At 48.7% G+C, this 16,797-nt stretch overlaps 3 long non-coding RNA genes across 3 annotated transcripts; all 3 read right to left on the reverse strand.

Moving 5' to 3' along the window:
• Window positions 1-5,668: 5,668 nt before the first annotated feature.
• On the reverse strand, window positions 5,669-7,417 carry LOC129121776 (uncharacterized). Its single transcript, XR_013182545.1, has 4 exons — window positions 7,364-7,417; window positions 7,236-7,279; window positions 7,114-7,154; window positions 5,669-7,032 (listed from the first exon to the last, which is right to left on the reverse strand). It is a non-coding gene; the product is annotated as an uncharacterized LOC129121776 (long non-coding RNA).
• A 3,400-nt stretch (window positions 7,418-10,817) lies between these two features.
• On the reverse strand, window positions 10,818-11,967 carry LOC143694195 (uncharacterized). Its single transcript, XR_013182546.1, has 3 exons — window positions 11,916-11,967; window positions 10,948-10,988; window positions 10,818-10,847 (listed from the first exon to the last, which is right to left on the reverse strand). It is a non-coding gene; the product is annotated as an uncharacterized LOC143694195 (long non-coding RNA).
• A 1,281-nt stretch (window positions 11,968-13,248) lies between these two features.
• Window positions 13,249-14,362, reverse strand: LOC129122275 (uncharacterized). Its single transcript, XR_008534554.2, has 5 exons — window positions 14,337-14,362; window positions 14,240-14,262; window positions 13,964-14,004; window positions 13,800-13,885; window positions 13,249-13,719 (listed from the first exon to the last, which is right to left on the reverse strand). It is a non-coding gene; the product is annotated as an uncharacterized LOC129122275 (long non-coding RNA).
• Between the last annotated feature and the right edge of the window lie 2,435 nt (window positions 14,363-16,797).

The raw sequence follows: 16,797 nt of genomic DNA on the forward strand, positions 1-16,797 counted from the left end.
TCTCTCTCTCTTTCTTTCTTTCTCTCTCTATTTCTTTCTCTATTTCTTTCTCTATTTCTTTCTCTTGCTCTCTTTCTGTCTCTCTTTATTTCTTTCTCTCTCTCTTTCTTTCTTTCTTCCTTTCCTTTTTCCTTTTCTTTCTGTCTCTCTTTCTTTCTTTCTTTCTGTCTCTATTTCTCTCTTTCTTTCTCTCTCTCTCTCTCTCTTTCTTTCGCTCTCTTTCTGTCTCTCTCTTTCTTTCTGTCTCTCTTTCTTTCTGTCTCTGTCTCTCTGTCTCTCTCTCTTTCTTTAATTCTTTCTCTCTTTCTTTCGCTGTATTTCTAATCTTGGCTTTCCATTCTAGCTTTAGAATAAAAAAAAGCAGCAGTAGAAACGTTCAGGCGACTGGGGAGTGCAAAAAACCCCAAAACGGCAATGATTTTAGGAAAACTATTTCCTCCATGGGAGCCTTAAATTTTCTACAGCTGCAGGTAACATAGAGCTTTTATTCCTTCTTCTATATAGATTATACTTTATACTCTATTTATACATCGCCCCCTGCCGTCTGCTTTGGCGCACTGCAGGCACAGCGCCCCCTGCCGTCTGCATGGGCACACTGCAGGCAGAGCGCCCCCTGCCGTCTGCATGGGCGCACTGCAGGCAGAGCGCCCCCTGCCGTTTGCTTTGTCGCACTGCAGGCAGAGCGCCCCCTGCCGTCTGCATGGGCGCACTGCAGGCAGAGCGCTCCCTGCCGTCTGCTTTGTCGCACTGCAGGCAGAGCGCCCCCTGCCGTTTGCTTTGGCGCACTACAGGCACAGCGCCCCCTGCCGTCTGCATGGGCGCACTGCAGGCAGAGTGCCGCCTAATGACGTCAGCCCGTCGACACGGCGCCCCGACCAGGACACGCCCACTCGGGCGGCCGTTGCCCTCTTGTACGGCACCCCGTGTCGGCCAGGGCGCCGCCAGCCTGTACGGCACAATTTTACGGCAGTCGCGCTTTACGACACCTTTTGCGACAGTCGCGCTTTACGGCACCTTTTGCGACAGTCGCGCTTTACGGCAGTTTTGCGACAGTCGCGCTTTGCGGCACCTTTTACGACAGTCGCGCTTTACGGCACCTTTTGCGACAGCCGCGCTTTACGGCACTTTTACGACAGCCGCGCTTTACGGCACCTTTTGCGACAGTCGGGCTTTGCGGCAGTTTTACGACAGTCGCGCTTTACGGCACCTTTTGCGACAGTCGGGGTTTACGGCACCTTTCGCGACAGTCGCGCTTTATGGCAGTTTTACGACAGCCGCGCTTTACGGCACTTTTACGACAGTCGCGCTTTACGGCACCTTTTGCGACAGTCGCGCTTTGCGGCAGTTTTACGACAGTCGCGCTTTACGGCACCTTTTGCGACAGTCGGGGTTTACGACACCTTTTGCGACAGCCGCGCTTTACGGCACCTTTTGCGACAGTCGCGCTTTGCGGCTGTTTTACGACAGTCGCGATTTGCGGCAGCTTTACGACAGTCGCGCTTTACGGCACCTTTTGCGACAGCCGCGCTTTACGGCTGTTTTACGACAGTCGCGCTTCACGGCACCTTTAGCGACAGTCGCGCTTTACGGCACCTTTCGCGACAGTCGCGCTTTATGGCAGTTTTACGACAGCCGCGCTTTACGGCACCTTTTGCGACAGTCGCGATTTGCGGCAGCTTTACGACAGTCGCGCTTTACGGCACCTTTTGCGACAGCCGCGCTTTACGGCTGTTTTACGACAGTCGCGCTTTACGGCACCTTTTGCGACAGTCGCGCTTTACGGCACCTTTTGCGACAGCCGCGCTTTACGACAGTTTTACGACAGCCGCGCTTTACGGTACCTTTTACGACAGTCGCGCTTTATGGCATTACCCTTTATGGAACTTTTATGGTACTTTACAGCACTTTACGGTTTTTATTTTGTTTTTAATCTATTTTTATTTTTTTAAAATTTTTTTTTTTACTTAATATTTATTTTTAATTTTTCAAGCTTTTATTTTTCTAATTCTATTTTTTATTTACTTATTATTTTTCATTTTTCTATTTCTAAAGCTTTTTTTTTTAAATTTTATTTTTTATTTAATTTTTATTTTTTCTATTTCTAAAGCTTTTTTTTTAAATTTAATTCTTTAAAAGTTTTTCTATTTTTAGGGCTTTAATTTTTTTTTTTAATTTTATTTTTCAATTTTTAAAACACTTATTTTATTTTTCTAGTTATATTTTTTATTTAATTTTTATTTTTAATTTTTATATTTATAAGGAATTTATTTTATTTTTTTATTTTATTTTTGATTAAATTTATATTTTTTTCTATTTTTAAAGTTTTTTTTTTTTTTTTTTTATGTAGTGCTGCCCAGACCAACTCAAGCTGGTGATTGTGGTGGTGTTTGAGGGTCTTGCATTATGGCACTACCTTTTATGGAACTCTTACAGCACTTCACAGTTTTTATTTTGTTTTCCATTTATTTTAAATTAATTTTGTTTTTTTACTTTTATTTAATTTTTATTTTTAATTTTTCTATTTTTAAAGCATTTTTATTTTAGTTTTTAATTTTATTTTTTATTTACTTATTATTTTTAATTTTTCTATATTTAACGTTTTTATTTTTTATTTTTTAAATTTACTTACTATTTTTAATTTTTCTATTTCTAAAGATTTTTATTTTTTTAAGTTTAAACTTTTTTATTTTTAAACCATTTATTTTTTTATTTTTTATTTAATTTTTATTTTTAATTTTTTTATTTTTAGAGCTTTAATTTTATTTTTTAATTTTATTTTTTATTTTTCTATTTTTAAAGCTTTTATTTTATTTTTCTAATTTTATTTTTTATTTATTTTTTATTTTTAATTTTTCTATTTTTAAAGGTTTTTATTTTTTTTTTATTCAGTGCTGCCCAGACCAACTCAAGCTGGTGATTGTGGTGGTGTTTGAGGGTCTTGCATTACGGCACTACCTTTTATGGAACTCTTACAGCACTTTACAGTTTTTGTTTTGTTTTTCATTTATTTTAAATTAATTTTGTTTTTTTACTTTTATTTAATTTTTATTTTTAATTTTTCTATTTTTAAAGCATTTTATTACATTTCATTTGGTGCTGCCCAAACCTGCTGTAGTGCATTTTTATACTTTATAATACTTTGAAGTCATTTTGTTTTGTATCCCCATATTTTTCCCAAATGGTTTATCCCAAACTGTACCCCCCTCCTTCTCCCTGTGTTATCCCTCTCCCGGGATGAGATCATCCCCAAACCCCGACCCTGGCTCTCTGTCAATCACTCAGCCTCCCATCCCCTCCATGCAGAAGTTTCGGTCCAAGTCGTCCAGTGATCAGCCAGAGGCCAGGGGTCAGCCCCCCGAGCCTTGCCCCATACGCTGTCCTGTATGTCTATGCCCCAGCATCCATCCCTTAGGGTCACTTAATGGTTGGTAAAATGTTATCTACTTTGGGTTTCCACCTCCCTTTAAATGTAACTTTGGCACATCTCCCTGGGGCTTGGCAGGAGGCCCCTGAGGTGCAGGAGCTCCTTTGGGACTCCTAATAAAACCTTGGATTAACCCCTGCTAAGAGTCGGCCCTTTATCATCTACCGCTGTCTCTGGTGTCTCTTGTGCTGCACAGGGGCCCAGCCCAGGTGCCCTCAGCACCCTCGGGGCACAGAGAGTGTCTCCCTGCCAGCCCAGGTGCCCTCAGCACCCTCGGGGCACAGACAGAGAGTGTCTCCCCCCAGCCCAGGTGCCCTCAGTACCCTCGGAGCACAGACAGTGTCTCCCCCCAGCCCAGGTGCCCTCAGTTCCCTCGGGGCACACACAGAGACTGTCTCCCCCCAGCCCAGGTGCCCTCAGTACCCTCGGAGCACAGACAGTGTCTCCCCCCAGCCCAGGTGCCCTCAGCACCCTCGGGGCACAGACAGTGTCTCCCCCCAGCCCAGGTGCCCTCAGTTCCCTCGGGGCCCACACAGAGAGTGTCTCGCCCCAGCCCAGGTGCCCTCAGTACCCTCGGAGCACAGACAGTGTCTCCCCCCAGCCCAGGTGCCCTCAGCACCCTCGGGGCACAGACAGTGTCTCCCCGCTCTCGGCCGTGTCAGGGCTGCCCCCCGGTGTCTGCCGACTCGGGACCGGCCGAGGGTTACTGGGAGGCTCACACAAACCCGCTCGGCCGCTGATTGTGGCGGTGTTTGAGGGTCCCCAGGACGAGGGAAGAGACGAGAATCTTGACTCCACCTCTCAGAAGGCTGAAATATTATTTTATGATCTCTATTATATTAAAAGAAAATGAGATAGTAGAACTATACTAAAAGAGCAAGGAGACATCAGAAAGCTGGAAAGGAATGAATAATAAAAACCTGGGACTGCTCACAGCCCCGACGCAGCTGGACCATGATTGGTCATCAAGTAGACACTGCACAGGAGACCAATCCAAGATGCCCCTGTTGCTAAACCATCTCCAGCCCACACTCCACAGCCAGCAGATCGTTATTGGTTCCATTTCTGTTCTGAGGCTTCTCAGGAGAAAAATCCCAGCAAAAGGATTTTTGTTGTAACGGCGGGAGAGATGCGACACACTATATGCGATGAATAGCAAATCTCGAAGTTTATTGAAAGCTTACACACTTTTATATTAGTGTTAATGAAGCTTATGCATATTGCAAAATCTGAGCTCATTATTGGTTAAAGCACACTATAATCAAACACACTTACTTCTATCTCTTAACAATTATTTTGCTTCTATGTGTACATTTTTCTAATTTCTCTACTTTGGGATAACTACATTTTCTGGCAAGCAATTTTCTCTTCTGTCTTCTCATTTTAGAGAAGGTCACTGTGACCTTCATCAGTAATTGGGCATCGGTTGCTCAGTTCCCAGCTTGTTTCTCTTACCCTTATCCATTGGTATCACATCGGAATGTCTTTTCTCAGCTAACCAATTCTCTAAAAAGCTCTCTACAGATTTTCATCAAACAGGTCAGTGCCAGGTGATGGCACAGGCAGCATCGGCCGGCCGAGGTCACTGTGTCATCCCTGCCAGCCCAGGTGTCACAGCAAGGAGGAGAGAGTTCACCCTGTGCTCACCCTGCAATACAGAGCAATACAACACAACACACATATTAACACAAGATGATAACCTTTTTCTATTTTCTTTACATGTGGATTTATTGTTACAGGAAACCCAAAACAACAAAAGCACGCAAAAAACAACACTCATCTACACTTAACACCCCCTTCAGATGACACATGAAGTCACCATCCCTCTCATCACAACTGCTAAATTACACCCCAGCAATCATTGGTCCTCGGGAACGTGGTTCCCGGGAGCCTCAAAAAAATCTTCCTGCCTGACAAAAACCCCGGTCCCTGGACAGTCCGCGCCCAAACTCTGGTGATGAACGTCACCTCACAGACCGACCGGGACCGAGAAAAAAAAAACAGCCGGGGGGGGGGAACCCAGCTGGGGATTTTTTATTCTAAATTTGAAAATGAGTTGAAAAACTTGAAAAGCAAGAGTCACACACACAAGGTTAAATCCAGTAATCCAGTCGGCATGCGCTGACACACGCAGAGACGAGCAGACGCAGACAGACACAGACACATGCTCTCACACATGCTCACACGCTCTTCCCACTTACACACTCGCTGTGGCCCTTACTCGAGACGCTGAAGAACCGAGACGCTGAAGAACGTGCTGCGACACATCTTCTGGCTGCGCTCCTTGACGTCAGTTGGTAGGTTCTGGGGAAATCGGTAGCCTCGGGGACCTGTGAGACGACAGGAAGCGGTCAACGAGTGGCTATCTGACAGCTAGGACTTGTCTCCACTCTGGACCAATAAGTTTTCTACCCAAAATCCCATAAAAGACAGATGAACAGTAAAGTTTTTATAACTCTTCTACCTGACTGTGACTACGTGCCCGGGCAGGGCAGCTCCAACCATAAGTGGTACAATATAAGTACACACAACAATCTAAGTCGATGCATACAGTGCAAGTGTACATAGAGGGTAGGTACATACAGTATAAGCCAGCACAGGTACACACAATATAAGCCAGGACTTGAGATAACTCGCTGGAAGATGAATTCTTGAGTCCTATACCCTTGAGAAGATGGAACCTATAGAAGTACTGCAGTCACATGAGGAGGGTGCAAGACACTCCCTCTAGCAGTCCAAGAAAATGGCATGGAAAAAAAGGCACTACCAAAGCTGGTAGTGAGAAGGAAGATGGATGAGAACATCTTGTCCGTTTGAGACATTCCTGTCTCAAAGAGTAAAAATGTAAAGATGCCAGAATAAGGGATATCCAGAAAGGAATGTGAGTAGAATACAGCCTATATGGCACAGAATAGTGCTGATAAAGCATCGAGACGTAACAAAGGCCTATGACGTGGAAGACAACGGACACAGACACGGACAACATAGACACAGAGACAAGTGGCAACTGCCTGGCACTGTCCCCTTAGGCACCCGAGATGCCTAGCGCAAGATGTGCCAGAGGCTGATGATGCCAAAGGAGAGGAAGCCCTATGACGATAGCATGTGATGATGAAATGTAACTCGTTAAAAGAAGTTAGTGCCAAAGCAGTTAAGAGGATGCTCGAGAGGCTCAGCGAGCCTAGAGAAGGAAGCCGACGGCCGGGTGACCGTGGCTGTAGCTCCGGACGTGAAGGCGAGCTCCTCGGGGGAATGATCCGTGACGACGTCGGGCCGAGGAAGGCGGACAACGCAAAGTTCACGAGAATGCTGAGATGGGTCGGAACTGCCCTGCCCGGCAAAGGCTCTGGTCAGGCTGAGGAGAAACCCTCTCCCTTTTCTTCCAGAGAGCTGGTCCCACTACAGACCTCTCCGCTAAGCTGACATCAAATTGCCCTCTGTGATAGTAAAGGTTTTTCCCCTTCTCCCAACTGCTGGCCCCGACACTTAGCTTTTGGAAAAGGAGCAGACAAAATCCATCCTCGGTCGGACGTGGATGGTGAAATGTGCTCCGTGTGTGCCTCGGTGCTGTCGTTTCCAACCTTTGGCTACGAGGCTCCTCAGGGTACCTAAGACAAAACAGAAAAGGTGACTATTGCCGTCAAAAACAGTAATCCCCAGGGCTCCTCCGCACCCCTGCCCCGGCCCACCTCAAATCTTGATTTGACTCCAGAGGGTGCCCAGAAGATACCTGCAAAAAGAATAGGTACACACTTAGCATGCTGCTGTGTAACACTCACCTGTGAGTCAGCCTGCCTAAACACCGACTCACCTGCCCTCCTCTGTTCCTTGGCATGCCTAGGGCAGCGACAGCACCTGCAAAGAAACAAAGCAGAAAAGCATGCTGAGACACTGTGAAAACACAACCTCCCAAATCTGACAAGGATGCCACACTGATACCTTAAGCTGCACACAGCTGGAATGGGCATGCCCGGCCAGGATAGACGGCAAGTGGACCACCTAAAATAAAAAGTGGAGATGCTAAGAGCTGCACCAGAAACTGAGACATCAGCAAAAACAACTGCTTCTGTACACTACTCAATGCTCACCTCGCCCACTCGGCCTTGACTTCCTAAAAAGAGAGCCATCATTTATGCTCTCTCTACAGAGACAAACAGTGACTGACCTGCTCGGGGGAATCCCCTCACCCGGGATGGGGGGCTCTGCCCTGGATTTCATCCTTCTGCACCTGAAAGAAAGGACAAAAATCAAAGAGCTGCAGGATAACTTAAGAGCTCCAGACATCTTGTGCCCATCTGCAAATCCCACCTAGAGTCCAACGACACCCCACATTACAAACATCAAGTCCCCGGGACTTCTCCTATTGCACCAGGCTATGCAGCAAGGCAGAGCAGCTCCAGCACAAATGTGTGCAGACACCCGTGACACAGGACAGGACAAACAACGGGGACACAACAGGAACAGAAATCTCTGGGTAAGGAAAATGACAGCGAGCACCAAGAGGATGCAAAATTAGAGGACCGAGGTGAAACTGATGGCGGGCTGATGAAGTTCAGAGAACCCTGGAGGAACAAGATGCTAACTGAATGATTTATTCCAAGAACTGCAAAGATGGATGCCCGAGAATCCTACGGTCAGAAGCCTCTACCTGTCCCCACATTCTTACAAGTCCTAATCCATCATAACAGAACCTTGCAGGGTGCAGCTGTCCATACAGCTCAGAACAAGACCTGAAAAGACATCTGACCGGATGCTTCGAAAAAGAGTTGCCATTCTGATACCTGTCTGAGCTGCCGAGTTAAAAGTTCCATGGCATCGGTGCCAGGGCAAGGAACGCTGAGAGTACAGATACTAAGACTGGTGCCAAGGTTTCTGACAGGCCCCTCAAAGGGCTATGATAAAAGACATGAGATATCCAACAACACATAATACACAAAAGACAAGTGACACAATACACACTGGGACTGCTCTGCCCCGCTCACCTCAGCACTGGGATCAAAAGTGAGATTTTGCTTTTATGGGGCCTAAGGGGCCACTTCATGGACACCCCCCCACCGCCAAAGCTACTCACCTCCAAAGCGGACTCAAATCCCCCCCTCCCAGTAATTCCCAACCCAGCACCCTGCTTTCATCCCCCCTGGGGGTCGTGGCCCTCTACTTCTCTCTCAGACATCTGGGGATGCCGGTCTCAGGTGCAAAGAAAGGCCACCTCGTCAGCTAGGAAGGTCCTGCTGGCACCGGGCTGGTGTCTCTTAGACAGCTGTATTAAAGAAAACCAAACATCAATGCCTGATCGTGGCACCACATCGGCCAAAACCCCACAAGTCTGCTCCTCACCCTTCTCTTAAGAACGCTCAGCTGCTTGGGCCGCACGCTTCGGGCACACTCAGAGACTGAGGCCGTTGCCACAGGGGACGCCTGGGTTAAGAGGAGATGAGGTGATTTGGCACGGCTGAAACCTGAGTGGACCCTCGCTCCTCCCCCCTACATCCCTGACTCACCACAACTCCTGGGCAGCTGCCGGAGGCCACCCGGATGGCACCTTTAAATAGAAAAGTTCAGGGTTTCATCACCAAGTCCTGTAATACATCCACAGGGCTCACATTTGCAGGAAACCCGGTGCATCGGCCGGCTGGTGACAGGGGCTTGGCATACTCCGAGTGGATTGCCTAAAGTGCACAAACGAGAATGGAAGCTTAGAGCTGCACCAGAAATTGAGACCTGAGCAATAACAACTACTTCTCTCCACTGCTCACCTTGACTGCTGGTATCCACATTTACTTCCTAAAAAGAAAGACAAAGAACAGTGCTGTAACAGAGTCACCATATACACTTCTGCTGCAGAGACAAACGGTGCCTCACCTGCACGGGGGAAACCCCTCACTCGGGATGGGGCCCTCTGGCACACATTTAATCCATCTGAATCTGAAAAAAAAGTTAGGACAAAACTCAAACTGTTGCAGGATAACTTAGGAGCTCCAGACATCTGGTGTCCATCTACAAATCCCATCTAGAGTCCCACTACACCCCACATTACAAACTCCCAGGGACTTCTCCTACTGCACCAGGCTATGTGGCAGGGCAGAGCAGCTCCGGCACAAATATGTGTGCTGACACCCGTGACACGGGACAGGACGTGACAGACAGGGGGGACACAACAGGAACAGAAAGCTCCTGGCAAGGAAAGTGGCTGCAAGGACTCAGAGAATGCAAAAGGAGATGACCAAGATGAGACAGATGGCAAACTGATGAGGCTCAGAGAACCCTAGAGGAAGATGCTGGCTGAATGATTTATTCCAAGAACTGCAAGGATGGATACCCAGGAATCCTACGGTCAGAATCCTCACCCTAACCTCTCATTCTTACAAAGCCTAATCCGTCATAACGGAGCACTGAGGAGCACGGCTGTCCGTGCAGCTCAGAACAAGACCTGAAAAGCCACCTGACTGGATGCTTCCAAAGAGAGATGCAATTCTGATGCCTGTCGGAGCTCCTGAGTCAAAAGGTCAATGGCCTGGGTACCAGGCTGAGGAACACTGAGATCACAGATTCTAAGAATGGCGCCAAGGTTTCTGACAGGCCCTTCACAGGGCTAAGATAAGAGACATGAGATACCCAAACATCACATAATACACAAAAGACAAGGGACACGATACACACCGGGACTGCTCTGCCCTGCGCACCTCAGCACTGTGATCAAAAGTGAGACTTTCCTTTTACGTGGCCTAAGGGGCCACATCTTGGCTACCCTCATCTCCAGAGACAACTCAACCCCCTCCCCCCCAGGAGCCCCAACCCAGCACCCTGCTTTCATCCCCTCTGTGGGTCGTAGCCCTTGACTTATCTCTTGGACATATGGAAATCCCAGTCCATGTCAGGTGCGAAGGAAGGCCGCCTCGCCAGCTGGGAAGGTCCTGCTGGCACCGGGCCGTTGTCTCTTAGACAGCTATATCAAAGGAAACCAAACATCAATGCCTGATCCTGGCACCACATTGGCCAAAACCCCACAAGTCTGCTACTCACCCTTCTCCTAAGAAGGCCCGGCTCTTCGGGTCGCACGCTCCGGCCGCGCTCGGAGGCCGATGCCATCGTCGTGGGGTGCGCCTGGGTTAAGTGGACAGGAGGTGACGTGGCATTGCTGAAACCTGAGTGGACACTCGCTCCTCCCCCCTACATCCCTGACTCACCACAACTCCTCGGCGGTTCCTGACGGCTGCCCGGAACGCAGGGCTCGCGAGAGCGGCAAACCCGGTCTGGCGGCCCGTTGGGGATGGGAGCTTGGCATGCTCCGAGCAGATGGCCTAAGGCACAAAAATGAGAATGGAGACTTAGACTTGCCCCAGGAATTGAGACCTCAGCAACAAGAAAGGCTACTGCTCACCTTACCCTCTTGAACTTGACTGCTGAGATCCTGCTATACTTGCTAAAAATAAAGACAAAGAACAGCGCTGTAACAGGGTCACACTTGACACATCCCCTGCACAGACAAATGGTGACTGACCCGCTATGGGGAACCCCCTCACCCGGGATGGGGTGCTCTGCCATGGATGCAATGCATCTGCACCTGCAAGAGAGTTAGAACATATGTCAAACACCTGCAGGATGACTCAAAAGCTGCAAACACCTTATATCAATCTAGGAACAGCATCTAGAGTACAAGTACACCCCACATGAAAAATTTCAACTCCCCAGGGCTTGTCCTATTACAAAAGGCTATGCAGCAGGGCAGAGCAGCTCCGGCACAAATATGTGCAGACACCCGTGACACAGGACAGACAGGACACAACAAACAATGGGCACACAACACAGACAGAAATCTCTTGGCAAAAAGGATTACTGCGAGCAACGAGAGCATGCCAAATGAGATGACTGAGGTGAGACTGATGGCAAGCTGATGTGGCTCAGAAAACACTGATGGAAGAAGATGCTAACTGAATGATTTATTCCAAGAACTGCAAAGATGGATGCCCGAGAATCAGACCGGTCAGAAGCCTCCACCGGTCCTCACATTCTTACAAGTCCTAATCTGCCATAATGGATCCTGGCAGGGCATAGCTGTCCATACAGCTCAGAACAAGACCTGAAAAGACATCTGACTGGATGCTTCCAAAGAGAGATGCAATTCTGATACATGTCTGAGCTCCCCAGGCAAAGGTTGTAAGGCATGGGTGCCAGGCCAAGAAATGCAGAGATCACAGACGATAAGAACAATGCCAAGGTTTCTGACAGGACCCTGAAAAGGCTAAGGTAAGAGACATGAGATACCCAAACAACACATAATGCACAATAGACAAGGGACACAATACACACCAGGACCGCTCTGCCCAGCGCACCTCAGCACTGTGATCAAAAGTGAGATTTTGCTTTTATGGGGCCTAAGGGGCCACTTCATGGACACCCCCCCACCTCCAAAGGGGACTCAAAAACCCGTCGCAGTATTTCCCAAACCAGCACCCTGCTTTCATCCCCCCTGGGGGTCGTAGCCCTCTACTTCTCTCTCAGACATCTGGGGATGCCGGTCTCAGGTGCAAAGAAAGGCCACCTCGTCAGCTAGGAAGGTCCTGCTGGCACCGGGCTGGTGTCTCTTAGACAGCTGTATTAAAGAAAACCAAACATCAATGCCTGATCGTGGCACCACATCGGCCAAAACCCCACAAGTCTGCTCCTCACCCTTCTCTTAAGAACGCTCAGCTGCTTGGGCCGCACGCTTCGGGCACACTCAGAGACCGAGGCCGTTGTCACAGGGGACGCCTGGGTTAAGAGGAGATGAGGTGATTTGGCACGGCTGAAACCTGAGTGGACCCTCGCTCCTCCCCCCTACATCCCTGACTCACCACAACTCCTGGGCAGCTGCCGGAGGCCACCCGGATGGCACCTTTAAATAGAAAAGTTTAGGGCTTCATCACCAAGTCCTGTAATACATCCACAGGGCTCACATTTGCAGGAAACCCGGAGCATCGGCCGGCTGGTGACGGGGGCTTGGCATACTCCGAGTGGATTGCCTAAAGTGCACAAATGAGAATGGAAGCTTAGAGCTGCACCAGAAATTGAGACCTGAGCAATAACAACTACTTCTCTCCACTGCTCACCTTGACTGCTGGTATCCACATTTACTTCCTAAAAAGAAAGACAAAGAACAGTGCTGTAACAGAGTCACCATATACACTTCTGCTGCAGAGACAAACGGTGCCTCACCTGCACGGGGGAAACCCCTCACTCGGGATGGGGCCCTCTGGCACACATTTAATCCATCTGAATCTGAAAAAAAAGTTAGGACAAAACTCAAACTGTTGCAGGATAACTTAGGAGCTCCAGACGTCTGGTGTCCATCTACAAATCCCATCTACAGTCCCACTACACCCCACATTACAAACTCCCAGGGACTTCTCCTACTGCACCAGGCTATGTGGCAGGGCAGAGCAGCTCCGGCACAAATGTGTGTGCTGACACCCGTGACACGGGACGGGACGTGACAGACAGGGGGGACACAACAGGAACAGAAATCTCCTGGCAAGGAAAGTGGCTGCAAGGACTCAGAGAATGCAAAAGGAGATGACCGAGGTGAGACTGATGGCAAACTGATGAGGCTCAGAGAACCCTGGAGGAAGATGCTGGCTGAATGATTTATTCCAAGAACTGCAAAGATGGACACCCAGGAATCCTACGGTCAGAATCCTCTCCCTAACCTCGCATTCTTACAAAGCCTAATCCGTCATAACGGAGCACTGAGGAGCACGGCTGTCCGTGCAGCTCAGAACAAGACCTGAAAAGCCACCTGACCGGATGCTTCCAAAGAGAGATGCAATTCTGATGCCTGTCTGAGCTCCCGAGTCAAAAGGTCAATGGCCTGGGTACCAGGCCAAGGAATGCAGAGATTACAGATGCTAACAATGATGCCAGGGTTTCTGCTAGGCTCCTCAAAGGCCTAAGGTAAAGGACATGACACATCCAACCACACAGAACACACAATAGACAAATGACACAGTACACACCAGCACTGCTCTGCCCTGCGCACCTCAGCACTGTGATCAAAAGTGAGACTTTGCTTTTATTTCCCCCCCAGGCCTAAGGGGCCGCTTCGTGCACACCCCCGTCTCCAAAGTGGACTCAAAAACCCCTCCCGGTGGGTCCCTGCCCTGCGCCCTGGTTTCATCCCCTCTGTGGGTCGTGGCCCTCTACTTATCTCTCAGACATCTGGGGATGCCGGTCTGTGTCAGGTGCAAAGGAAGGCTGCCTCGACAGCTGGGAAGGTCCTGCTGGCACTCTTGTTCAACAACTTCCTGTTGTTTCTTCATCTGCTCCAATAAAGTAAACAAAATATCAATGCATAACCTCAGCAGCACATTGGCCAAAACCCAACAATTCTGCCACTCACTCTTTTCCCAAGAATGCCCGGCTCCTGGGGCCGCACGCTTCAGCCGCACTCGGAGGCTGACGCCATCGTCGTGGGGCACGCCTGGGCTAAGAGGAGACGAGGGGATGTGGCGCTGCTGAAACCTGAGCGGAGCCTCGCTCCTCCTCCCTACCTCCCTGACTCACCGCAACTCCTCGGCCATTGCTGAAGGCTACCCTGGTGACACCTTTAAACAGAAAAGGCAGAGGCTTCATCGCTGAGTCCCGGGATTCTTCCCCAGGGCTCGGGAGAGCGGCAAACCCGGCGCGTCGGCCGGTTGGTGACTGGGGCTTGGCGTACTCCGAGTGGATTGCCTGAAGCGCAGAAACAGGAACGGATGCTTAGAGCTGCACCGCAAAGTGAGACTGGAGCAATAACAACTGCTTCTGTACGCTACTCAATGCTCACCTTGCCCATCTCACCTTGCCTGCTGATGTCCAGCTTCCTAAAAAGAAAAAGAACAGAGCTGTAACAGAGTCACACTTGACACTCCCCCTGCAGAGACAAACGGTGACTGACCTGCTCAGGGGAACCTCCTCACTCGGGATGGGCGGATGGATTTTGCCCTGGATTTTATCCTTCTGCATCTGAAAGAAAGCGAGGACAAACGTCAAAGGGCTGCAAGATATCTTCACAGCTCCAAACATCTTCTGTCTATCTAGGAATATCATCTAGAGTCCGGCCACACCCCACAAACTGCGTGTCCCTGAGCCTTGTCCTGTTGCAGCAGCCTCTGCGGCAGGGCAGAGCAGCTCCGGCACAAACATGTGCAGACACCCGTGACACAGAACGTGACCAACGGGGGGACGTTAAACACGACACATTATGCTTGTGGTGAGGGCCTCGAGGGGAAAAGGCAAAAGGGACCCCAAAGACACAGTAGGTAACACGGTACACCCGACAACACGACGTGGACCGGAACTGCTCTGCCCTGCCCGCCTGCACGCTGCCATCAAATGTGGAGTCTCTCCCCTTAGCTGTCCTAAGAGGCCCCTTAGAGAAGATTGCTTTTCCCTCTGCTAATTTTTCAATCTGTCCCAGGAACTCCCAACCCGCTGCTCTCCCTTCTCCAGGCCGTGACCCAGACTTATCTTTTGGATGATCAGTGATGTGAATCCACGTTGCACCTGAAATGAGTCTGCCTCGGAGGGCCCCGTGATCGCCTGTTAGCCTCTCGGTCAGCTACAATAAAGAAAACCAAAACCAAAGTATGAGTTCAGAGTTATGTGGGCCAAATCCCAGCAAGTCAGCTACTTGCCCTCTCCTGAGTGTGCCTGGCTCCTTCAGGCTCCACCTTCATCCTGATTCCAAGGCTGTGGGCATTATTATGAGTGACACCTGGGTTAGAGAAAAGCAAAGTTCAATGGCATTCCTGTGAGTGCACTGGATGACCTTGTGTGAGGAAGACATGGGAATGCCTCTGCTGTGCTTCTGAAAAGCCCTGCGTGGGGGGGCCCTCAAATAAACACCCTTTCTCACCCTGCTACCTACAAACCCCCCTGCCCCCCAATAACTCCTAACTGGACACCTGCTCACCCTCCCTCTCCCAGTCACAACCCTCAACTCACCTGAAGCCTCCATCTCAAACATCATTTTTGACACTGGGCAGATGCCTCCTGTGACATGATCAATCTGCTGAAAGAAGTGCTGTGCTGGACACAACCTGGGATCTCTGGAAGCTGTGCACCTCCTAAAAACAATAAAAACACAAAACAAGAACAAAACCAGAAATTGCAAATGCACTTTATCACCCCTAAACACAAAATCTGACATTGTCACCTTAAATACTCCCTGTATTCCATGCCATTTTCTTCACAGGATCTTCCAAGCCTCGATTGCTTTAGATGCCCAGAAACACCTGCTGAAAGCAAGCTGAGATAAGCTGAAAGAGCCTCGTCACTGAAATGACAGGAGAGCCCTCACCCCAGCACATCCCAGAGAGGGAATGAAGCCCCTCAGCAAAGGCTGGGGTTAATATACCCCTGATGGTGCCCGCCTCCCATTCCCATGATGCCTGGGAAAAGGGAGGGGGCTAATCCCACTGAATAGAAAAGCCCTCAGAGCAGCTGCAGCTGTTTGGCTCCTCTGATTCAAATCCAAAGGGAGTAAAGGTCTTGTTATAGAAGAAAGCTCTTCAGAAAAATAACAGCGCTTTCTTTTTTGACACAACTACTTGGAGCAGAACAACAGAAAAATGGTAAGACATAAAGCATTGTGTTTAGGTAGCATACCTAGATAAATTGGGTAATTTGCTGTTAACTTACTTAATTAATCTGTGTTTAACAAAAGCCATCTAATAAATTAACACCCAGAACTTCAGCAGCCCAGCTGGCCCTACCAAATCTCTCTGTTGATACATGCAGTAAATAAAACCAAAATCCCAGGAATACCTATCAGAAGTCTAGGAAAGAAACCTCTTGAAATTAATCCTACCTCAAATACAAACCAACCTGTCCAGAAAGTTAGCTTCACTCAAAAAACTATTTACACAGAGTTAATAAGACCAAGAAATAAAACAACACACCATCTACCACCAACAAATACAACAATGAAGGAGAAAAACCCATGTTTTTTTCTTTTTTTTATTTCAACTAACTTCCTTTATTAGCTAGAACCAAAGATTTTGCCAGGGCTGTAAAAAAAACCAACAACTTCTTTTTCTTCTTCTCCTTCTGAAACGTCCCTTCTCCTTTCCAAATTCCTTACAACTTCTGAGTTTAAATCCAAGCAAAAAGCAAAATTCGTGCACTTGTGAGTCCGGTGCTCCTGTCAGGTTCTCTGTCTCACTCCACATCTTCTTACACTTTCAGTCTGAACGCTGTCCTGCCCTGATGAGTTTGACAGAAGCATTGGCACATGTTAAGAGAGCATTTCCCTGCCTCCCTGCCTCCCTCCCTCCCCAGAGCTGGTTTCCTTAGCGCATTTCAATCGATCCCAGGCCGGAATGATGCGCGCTCACCTCAAGGCTCACAGCAAGCAC

The sequence above is a fragment of the Agelaius phoeniceus genome, chromosome 6 (assembly GCF_051311805.1).
Source record: "Agelaius phoeniceus isolate bAgePho1 chromosome 6, bAgePho1.hap1, whole genome shotgun sequence".
Lineage (NCBI taxonomy): Eukaryota > Metazoa > Chordata > Aves > Passeriformes > Icteridae > Agelaius > Agelaius phoeniceus.